Source organism: Arvicola amphibius, chromosome 3, assembly GCF_903992535.2.
Source record: "Arvicola amphibius chromosome 3, mArvAmp1.2, whole genome shotgun sequence".
NCBI lineage: Eukaryota > Metazoa > Chordata > Mammalia > Rodentia > Cricetidae > Arvicola > Arvicola amphibius.
Window position 1 is genome coordinate 40,468,277 of NC_052049.1, and position 10,820 is coordinate 40,479,096.

At 44.4% G+C, this 10,820-nt stretch overlaps 1 long non-coding RNA gene across 1 annotated transcript; it reads right to left on the bottom strand.

The window, feature by feature from the left end:
• Positions 1-1,783: 1,783 nt before the first annotated feature.
• LOC119810680 lies at positions 1,784-9,791 on the bottom strand. The gene is made up of 3 exons (XR_005284778.1): positions 9,545-9,791; positions 4,970-5,129; positions 1,784-4,342 (listed from the first exon to the last, which is right to left on the bottom strand). It is a non-coding gene; the product is annotated as an uncharacterized LOC119810680 (long non-coding RNA).
• Between the last annotated feature and the right edge of the window lie 1,029 nt (positions 9,792-10,820).

Consider the following 10,820-nt stretch of genomic DNA (forward strand, 5'->3'; position numbering starts at 1 on the left):
AGAGGCCTCCGGAGCTGAGGGCACCCAGATCTTGATCCACTTGTGGCCTTTGCATACCTGTAACCCAGCCTTGGTGAGCTGCTCCCCGTAAACCAGGAAGCTTGCCCTTGTCCTCAGGGATGGAAACTTCCTCAAGAATTACTGGCTACTGGAGCTTGTCGGGCCTACTTATGACATGCTGTAATCAGACTGCAGTGTTAGTCAGGGCTCCAGGCAAGAGGGAAGCCTTGGGTTCCTTCTTGGCATCGGCTCTGCTTTTTTTTTTTCCAGCTGTGGTCTTGATCTGTAGCCCAGGCTGGCCTGAAACTTACTATATAACCAGATTGGTCGAGAACTTGAAACCATCCTCTTGTCTCGGTGTCCACAGTTCTGTGATTACAGGTGTGAGCCACTGCACCTAGCTCTTACTTATCATCCTTCTCTTTACCCAACTTTCTTCCCAATTCAGTTTTCAGATAGGCCTTATAGCACAGGCCTGAAGTCTCAAGGGCTTGGAAGGCTGAGAAAGGTAGCAGTTTCAAGTCCCACCTAAGCTACAGAGTGGGATGAGCCTATACAACTTGGCAACACCTTGTCTCAAATAAAGTTTTTTTTTTTTTTTTTTTTTTTTTTTTTTTTTTTTTTAGAAAGGAGCTAAGCACATAGCTTAGTGGTATAGTGGTAGAGCACATACTTACAATGTGTGAGGCCATGGGTTCAATCCCCAGGGCTGGAGAAATAGCAATTAAAAAGTTGTCCCCTTTATCCACCAAAACCTAGTCTTTCAAGGGACTTAATTCAGTGGGTACAGAATAAGGGAAGCCTTGCTTAGGGTCCTTCAAAGAAATGGCTTGTCTCTGGAGATCAGGAGGGTGATTGGACTGGAGGGATGGTTGAAAGAATTAGTCACATGACCTGTGAGCCCTGGCCTAGGAAGAGGAGGGGGCAGCAGCTTACAAAGAAGAAAAGAAAATCAAACACAGTGGACTTGTCAGTACTGGCTTAAATTTCAGAAACACAAAGTGAGCATTTGACATTTTACCCTAGTTGTACCCTGGGACGCTTTCCCAGTGTAGTAAAACATTAGTTTTTCTCTTGACTGACCATGTACCAGATGCCAACAGACAGGGTACATGGCAGAAGCCCAGAAAATGAGGTAGGCGGAGTTCACGAAACAGAGGGTAGGGTCTGAGGCCAGTTTTTATCCCTGGTCTCTTGCCCTGGTGCAGGCTGAGAAGAGAGCTACCTGTGATCAGGCCAGGCATGGGGACATGGATGAGAGCACCTTTGGTATAACCCCTGAAGGGCAGAGGTCGCAGAGACTTACCTCTTTGTCCTTACCTAGGCAATGTTGGCAATGTGAATGGATAGAGAGGATGGATGGCCGTGGGATTCTGGTAGCTATTTTTTTTTTTTTTTTTTTTTTTTTTTTTTTTACCGTTTATGTCATCCAGTGATTTAAGGTTTTAAGTGATGGTTGATGAAGAGCATCTTAACGGATTTCACTTTTGTAATAGGGAAATAAATCTGGGTAGGGTGACCCCCCCAAATGGGATACTAGGGCATTATACACTTGGTCTTCACACACACACACACACACACACACACACACACCTCTTTTAAAGCAAACAATACTTAAATAGCTATGCTGAATAGCAGTGAGGGTGGAAAAGGAAGTAGTTTCATATGCTCATTGAGCCTCTTTTTTTAAAAATATTTATTTATTTATTTACTTATTTATTTATTATGTATACAATATTCTGTCTTGTGTGTCTGCCTGCAGGCCAGAAGAGGGCATCAGATCTCATTTCAGATGGTTGTGAGCCACCATGTGGTTGCTGGGAATTGAACTCAGGACCTTTGGACGAGCAGGCAATGCTCTTACCGCTGAGCCATCTCTCCAGCCCGCTCATTGAGCCTCTTGATGGTGGATCTTATAAGATGCAAACCGCTTAGGGGAAGATGGGTGACTTCATGACGATGTTGTCAAGACCCTCTGAATAAATATTGCATTTGCCAGTCCTACTCGTGGTGCCACATGGGGCCGTTGGCATCTGGTCAGGTTGAGCTCTCTCCATTCTGCCCTTCAGAGTCAGGCAGCTCAAGATGATGACAAGCTCACTTCAAAAGCTGCTTGGCTATTACCACTTGGCTACCCAGCCTCATCCACACTGGTCTCTGGAAGCTGAAACCTTAATAACTCATAAGAAGGACAGAAATGGACTGAATTCTTCCCATGTCACTCTTCCCATCTGCTGTAGTTTCGATCTGGAATGCCCCTCAAAGACCCATACACTAAAGGTTTTATCTTCAGTTTGGTGCTATTGGGAGGTGATGAAAATGTCAAGAGGTAGGGCCTAGTGGGAGGTCTCCCATTCATTGGAGAGCATTCTTCGGAGGGGAAGTGTTGGGGCTCCAGTTTTGTTCTGCTGCTGCTGTTGTTGTTCTGGTCATGCATTGAGTATATTCTGCCATGAGCCACCACCACCCACGTGCTCCCTTGTCATACTCCCAGAGACAGGGAGGCCAATGGCCATGCACCAAAACGATAATCATGAGCCAAAGCAAATCTTTTTACTCTACCATCTGATTATCTCAAGCATGTGTTGCAATAACAGAAAGCTAACATAGCCATTTAAGGCAAGCCTGCAGCATGGTTTGCAAACCAAAATGGTAGCCTCTTGACTGAGTCTCTTTTCCTTTGCCAAACACTATTGGTGGGACTCTTAATTGTGCAGAAGCAAGGAACTTTAGTATTAACTTCAGCCCTACAGTTTGAGCTCTCCAAACTGCCTAGGAGATCAAAGAAATACTCTGTGCAGCAAGGCTTTAAAAGCGATTGAAAACCATCGATTGTGGGCAGTAGTAGGGCAGGCGTGTGGAGTAGAATAGAGAGCAAATCAGTTCTTTGTAGACAAGAACCCTGTTGAAGGATGAACTGCCCTTTTGCGTTTAGCAGTTAGCAACCCATATTTTTTTAAAGTCATCTAAATGTCTGGACGGAGGGGGAAAAAGAGTTTCTATCTCCACATAATTCTAAAATAGAGTTGACAGGGCTCATTTGGAATATTAGAGGGCGGGGAAGTTCAAAGACAGTGAAGACATGCTATTTTCAGGTCTAATTGAGAGCGCTGAAATGTCTGTGTAATTCCCTTATGTGGCCGGCTGTGTGGCACACCAGCGAATGAGGTGGACATGCTGCCAGCAGCATGAAGAAGCACAGCTCTTCGCAGGAAATAGCTCTTGATGACATCATGGCTTGTGGGGGTGACCAGGTGCAACTGGGTGGAAACCCTTGGCACCAGGGTCCCGGTCTTGGGTCCACGTCCCCAGTGTCCTCATCACCAACCCAAGTCACTCTTGCTCATGGCACCAGGACGCTGACTCAAGTCTCTGACCAGCTGAGAGGAAATGAGGACACGGTGACCACATCCAACGTCTAGTTAAATGCTGGAAACAAAAAAGAAAATCCATTTAAAACATACTGTCGTTCTTATAACGACTACGCGAGATTTTAAAAGTATGTTTAGCATTCCAAGTATTTTTCCCTTCTGTGTCTTCAGAGATTGGTTCCGGGAGTGATGTTTTGTTTATTTAACATTTAATCAAAAGAGATTTGGACCCTGCTCGCTTCGAAGCAACAGACTCAGTACCACCAAGCCTTTGTGTTTAGTCTGAAGAGGAAAAACTTCAACCATACGGGGAGGCTGATGTCTGTAATATGTTCTGATCAGCTGGCCTAACTTTACGGGACTCATAAAAGGGGAGAATTTTCCTGTGCCCAGGTCTTTTATGAATTATAAATAACCATTCACTTTGGAAGATAGCACATCATAAAAATGTTTTCCACAAATATGCACAGATCCATTTTAAGATCCAAGGAAAAAGATGTTCAGAAGTCTCAGACGTACTCAGTTTTGATTTCATGGGGAAACACGTTCTTCTGCCATATGGATGTTTTTAAGGGGGCTTTCAGCTGGGGCTCAATAATAACACCCCAGTGGCTAAATAAGGGATTTCTTTCCCTCTCACATTATTTCTCTGTTATTAAAGGTGGAAAAACCTTCCACAAATAGCATACTATTAGAATGCTTTAGGGGGTACCCTGGGAACCAAGGTTATGTGTCTGCTCCAGAAATACTGTCTGTAATTATCATTCCTCAGTGGCTCTGAGGATACAGTCTTGAGGTTTTCATTAATTTCTCGATTCTGCAAAGTCTGGAGTGAGTGCCTGCTCTTGAGATGCAATAGTCTATAGTAGGAGTTTCGTGTTGTTGTTTGTGAGGTCACAGGTCCTTTCTTCTGTCTTCCCTCCTTTCATAATAACCATTTCTGCCTTCTTTTGTCCACGCAGATAAAAAGACTAGGTTTGAAAGAAAAGAAGTCAGATAGGAGAGTCTCCCAATCCAGGCTTTGTCTTCTCTATAATCTGCTAACAATATAGCATTAAGAACTGGAGCATTCAGATCTAACAAATGACTGGAGAGGGTCTACAGGTCACAAAAGGACATCGATTTTCCCCCGAAGCTCTTTATTGTGAGGGTTTTCAAATATGCACCAACTTGAGAGAATTTTACAGTGAACAACCATATTCTTATAGATGCTCCCAATACAAGTTTATGTTCTTGGAGCTGGAGAGATGACTCGGTGGTTAATAGCATCATTTGCTCTTCCAGAAGACCCAAGTTCAATTCCCAGCACCCACATTATGGCTCACAATGGACTACAACTCCAGTTCCAAGGGATCTGACATTCTCTTCTGGGTTCTGGGGACATCAGGCATGCTTGCAATGCACAGACATACATGAAGGCAAAACATCCATACACATTAAAAAAAAAGTACAGTTCTTATTTTATCACACACACGCACAAACACATGCACACATACAAACACATATGCACACACGAGAGTACTCACACACACGCATATGCACACATTCACGATCTCACACAGACGTACCCATACATACACAGACACACACAGGCTTACCTTCATTAGTCCACCTTATGTTTCCATTCGATTAAAAGTAAATGTAGTTCAGTGGTGTAATACTTGCCTCGTACGCCTCGTACTTGCCCTGAGTTTGAATCACAGCATGCTTCTGGAAACCCTGGAGCTGAGCGTGCTGTAATAGGCCCTGGGTTTGGTCCTCAACACCGAGAAAAAGAAAACATTATACACACCTTTCTAGCTCCACCTCAGACATCACTTCAATAATTACGCTTTTCTTCTGATGTGAACTGCTGTATTGTTGAAATGTGAGAGTTATAAGTTTTGGATTTGGGACAATGTTTATTTGTGTACCAAACTATTGTTAAGCTGCAGAACATTTCCATGACCCTAAAGAGCTCCACATGCTCCTCCTGTAGGTCCTTGTCATTATTCCCCTTCTGGATCCCTAGGGGCATGGTTCTCTTGAAAATTTTCACCATAGATGGGTTTTATTTGTTCTAGAATTTCATATGACTAGGCCATGCAGTCCAGACTCCTTTGTGCATCATTTAACTTTAATGTTTCAGAATTTGTTTGTGCTATCATTTGTGTTGCGGAGTGCTGCTCCATCACAAGACCTTCTCCTCCTGACAGATGCCCAGGATTTCTCCAGTCCTGTTTATCGGGACTAAAGCTGTTATGTCTTCTGTCAATCTTTTGGGAGATTGGGGGGGGGGGACTACTGTCTAATTACTGGATCACAGCTGGTATATGCTTCATATTTGAAAGAAACTAAAAGTCTTTTCAAAGTGAATATACCATTTTATATTCCAAATAATGACAAGCAAGAGCTCCAATGTCATTGTGTGGTGTCTTTAGTGTTTTCATTTTAAGCCATCCGGGTGGCACATAGTGACACCGGGGTTTCACTGGAGGTTTGTGGTTTTTTTTTTTTTTTTTTTTTTTTTTTATAGCTGAGGATACTGAGCACACCGTGGTCTTAATGTGTTATTCATCTTCTTCTTCAAATAAATTTATATCTTCTTTTATAATCCATATGTAACTGTTATTTTCTTTTTAACATTTATGTATTTAATGGGTGAGTCTGTCTGTATGTGTGTGTGTACACACCTGTGTGCATGATTGCAAACTATGGTTATAGTGTGGGGGTCAGAGCACAATACAAGGGAGTTGGTTCTCTCTCTTTTCTATGTGACTTGATCTTGATTTGTCAGGCTTGGTGGCCTTTACCTGCTGAGCCAGGTGGCCATTTGTCATAGATTTCCTGTGTGAAACACTTGTTTACTCCTATTCAGGACTTCTTGTCTTTATTAGGAAGTCTGAGGGATTTTTGTTTGTTTTGTTGCCTGGCTTTGAATCTGCAGTGTTCTTCCTGCCTCTGCCTCCTGAGTGCTGGGATCACACACGTGTGCCGCCACGCCTGACACTACAAGTTCTTTCCTGATCCCACACATCGATCTCCTGTCCAGTAATTCTTTCCTTCCTGTCCGTGACTTGTCTATTCATTTTTAAACGATTCCCTTCACTGAGAGGTTTCAGTATTTTTATTTTTATTTATTTATTTATTTATTTATTTTTGGATTTTCGAGACAGGGTTTCTCTGCAGCTTTTTTAGAGCCTGGCCTGGAACTAGCTCTTGTAGACCAGGCTGGCCGCGAACTCACAGAGATCCGCCTGCCTCTGCCTCCCGAGTGCTGGGATTAAAGGTGTGCGCCACCACCACCTGGCTGAGGTTTCAGTATTTTTAAAAGAAGTCTGACATAGCTAATTTTTCTTTGGTGCTTGTTTTCAGTGAGCCAATCGAATCACTTGGATTTTATTAAATGTCATCTCTACAATCAGTTTGTAGGCTCCAGAAAATTCAAAGCTGTACTGGGTCTGTTGGTCTGTTGTGATAAGTGGTTTTGCCCAAAAAGGAAACATCCATGTTTGGAAATGGGGACTCTAGAAATCTCTCAGGAGTATCTTGAGGAATGAAGCCAACCCTAGGCCTTCCTTTTGGTCTGGTTTATAAGCCTCTGTCTGATGGCTAGAAAGAGTCACCAGAGCCAAACCATGTTGTCATGGAATCAAACCAGCTTTATGCTTAGGGAACCCCTTGAATAAATTCAAAGAGAGAAACAGGTGTGTGATGAAGTGGGCGATGCAGGTGATGGTGTGGGACTGGACATAGGAATAATCCTCCACGAGAGAAACGGGACTTGGACCGGCTAGCTGCTGGGATGTAGCAATCCTTTTGGCCTGTTCTTAGGTTGCATACCAAAACCTTTTCCAAGATTTTACTGCTCTGTTTGTCCACGAAGTTGATTTCTCCCTGCTTTGTTTGGACTAGAGGGACACTCAGTACACGATATTTTGAAAACGAAATCGCATCTCTTTACCCGATGTCCTTGTTGCTTGACCTACTTTCCCGTCCGTGCTCTCTGGAGGCTGCAAGCTGACCGGGGGCTTTCATCACCCATACACACTCACTGGAGTAGCTCTCTCCGTCGTTCTGCCTTTTCTTGGCCACCTCCCTGTGCTGCTTCTGTTACAGGTTAACCTGGGCCACTGACCCCTGCATTTCTGTACTTTTTAACCACTAAAAGGTCTCCCTCATTATTAGAAGCTGTGGTTTAGGAATGGAAACCATTATTAGGGATACATTTTGCTGTTTGGTTGAAGGTGAAATTTGCAATTAAGTTTTCATTTTTCATTGACCTCGTAGACTTATAGATCAATGGCTAATTTTCACTGGGGATTATCTTGAGATATGAAATGTGGAGAAAAGATCAATTCAAAAAGCTCGGGCTAGGTCTAGCTCTAAAGAATCCTACGCGGTGACTCTGGGTGCTAGGTTAGGAAAGGGTATAAGATAATGGTGACTTTAACAGCCCACCTTCTAAGTTTAGCTGTTTCTGATGGGGGTGAGATGTGAGTGGGATATTTTCTAGCTCTGTCCCTGGAGAGAAAAGGTAGGTCAGGGTGATTCTGTGTTACAAATATCAAATACGAGCCTGGCATGGTGGCACGCATTCTTCTCCTTCTTTCTCTTAAAGAAATTTTTATTTACTTATTTTTATATTTATCTCACGTGCATTGGTGTTTTGCCTGCATGCATATCCGAGAATGTCAGATCCCCTGGAACTAGAGTTTAAGACAGTTGTGAGCCTGCCATGTGGGGGATGGGAACTGAACCCGGGTTCTCTGGAAGAGAAGTCAGTTCTTTTAACCACTGGGCCACCTTGCCAGCCTGTGGCACACATTCTGCCTCTGCCTCCCATGTGGCACACATTCTTAATAACAACATTTAGAAGGTAGAGGCAGGAGACTCCAAGGTTCTAAATCATCCTTGGCTACATTAAGGCCAACCTGGGCTCTATGAGTTCCTGTCTCAAAAACAACCAAACCTAAGTAGAATAAAACAAAAATGAATATCAAATGAGATGCCTTCTGAAATGAAAGTAATGGTTCTAAGTAACTAATAGGCTAACATGAAGGAAGCAATCACAGATGCCAGATAATGGTATTGATCACATAGCTGCAGAACAGGTGATGTTTAAGAAGGCCATGTTACTCCCTAAGTCATGGCCACTACTGGTGATTCTATTGTTGTGAACAAATACCAAGACCAAGGCAGCCAAGGGTGGGTTCATTTGGGCTGACAGTTCCTGAGGGGTAAGAGTCCATCACCATCCCAGCAGCAGGCAGACATGTTGGCAGGAGCAGTGGAGAGCTCATGTCTCAAACAGCAAGAAACAAGCAGAGAGAGGGAACAGCATATGGCATTTGAAACCTCAAAGCTCCCAGACTGACGTACTTCCTCCAGTAAGGCCACACCGCCTAATGTTACCCAAACGGCGCCACAAACTGGGGATCGGGCATTCAAATGCCTGAGATGATAGAAGGACGTCTATCATGCGAAGCACCATGTGACTAAGGCATATCTATATGCTTGTAACATCACGTGACTAAGGCATATCTATCTGCTTGTAACATCACACTCAACCAAAGAATAACAAAACGCTGTTTCTTCCCCTTCAGAATAGGAATTCCTGTTATTAGTAGTGCTTCCCCTAAGACCCTGGAGGATAACAGTAAACTCCAATCAAGATGTGTGTCACCTACAACGGAGGCCTCAAGTGGGCACCACGGCTTTTTTATCTGTGATCTCCTCAGGTTGGTCTGCGCCGCCCTCCCTCCAAAGTTGCGTTCTGCCTGTGGACTCCTTTGGAGCCACTCCTAAACATATCTGAAGCAACAGTGCAGAACTCTGAGAAATCCTTTCCGCCTAAAGCTAAGCTCAAAGTCAGCCCGTGTCAGCTGGGCCAAGGGGCCTGCTGGGAGAAGAAGAGACGGGGCAGGCCAGGGCAGTGGATGATAGTGTGGGACCATGACAGAAAACAAACTCTCGTGAGCTCTCCCCACCCCCGACTTCCTCCTTCCCGCCGCCCTTCTTCAGGGGTGACTCCAACATTCTGAGGCACAGGTCTGACAGCCAAGAGAGAAGCTTGGCATGGCAGACTTAACCTTTTCTTAGGACTGAATAAAAACTAACAATAAAAATGTTGCAGCTTGGTGATTATATTGATAACTGAACGAGAAATCTGCAGGAGAAGAAGCTTGACTTACTTTGTAGTCGAGCTAGCTCTGGTTCTGACACAGCCTGAGTTCAGTGGGAACATCTGTTATGAGAGCCAGGCTTTGCACGGGAAGGCTCAGTCATCGCTGTGGTCCAGGACTCTCTTGCTTCCTTCTTAGTTCCACCCAGTCTGTCTGAATCCTCCACTATTGAAAATCAGTCCAAATCCAAATTTCCTTTCAAGCCGATTATCTGTCTCCCGTTAATTTCATAATTGTCATGCGGGTTTCAACACACGGCCAGAGGCTTGGTGGTGACCCTTCTCACCGTCCTCAAATGAATTCCTAAGACTTGTGTGATTTCTCGGCTCCACTTTTTGTGGTGCGAGGCCTGTGAACGTTTGGTCGACAATACAAGTGTGCCTCTCTCGTTTCCTGTTTTTCAGCGCTGTGCTTAATTCATTTGAGAGGGTGGAATATTTGAAATCACAATTCAGCAGTTTTACTAAGGAAGGCTGTAAAACACAATGAGCAAGGAGTTTTGCTTCCTCCTTACAACCGCGACTCCCCTCTTTTGAAATCTTGATAGCCTCCAATCAGTGGGAATGACTTTAACTCCTACAGTAACACTTTGAGAAGCTTCCAGCCCATGGCTGGAGCTGAGCAGAGTATAGTTTTCCTGCATACTGTAATTCCAGACACCTTATTAGTACACGGAATGCGTCTGCCTGTGCTGATATTGTTCTATCTTGTTAAGCTCCCCCTCCCCCGGGCACAGCATGCGGATTGGCTAAGGTATACAGTTGCTTGGCCAATCAACTGAAACCTTTCTTCTGCAACCCTAGCAACACCTGACAATGGTCATTGACAAATGTTAAGAGGAAACCCCTGACAAAGCTCAACAGCCCTTGGAAATGGCCCCTGCCAAGGGCAAACGAGGTTAGTACTACCTACAGAGTATTTTGTGTGGCCAGAGGAACGAGTGGTTTGTTCCTGGCCTGCCCCCACGCTAACCAAATCTCCACACCCACAAGGGTATTTTCAGTGGTTGGAGAAAAGAGTTCTTGTAAGATTGTGATGCACTGGTTATGCTTTTTCCCGGATGCTAATTTGTTCCTAAGGGCAAGGCAAGAGGTTCATTTTCTGAGGGTGCTAGAACACCTGGCTGTGACCCCAATGGCACCTTTCCTAACCTTCTAGCGCCATCACTATTGCTTCCCAGCTTTATTCTGAACTCCGATGGTGTGCCGTTGACGGGTAGCTTCACCTGCAGGAAGACTGGAGCGGCTCCTCTCAGGGTGCTAGAGCCCTGGCTGGGTCACCCTGC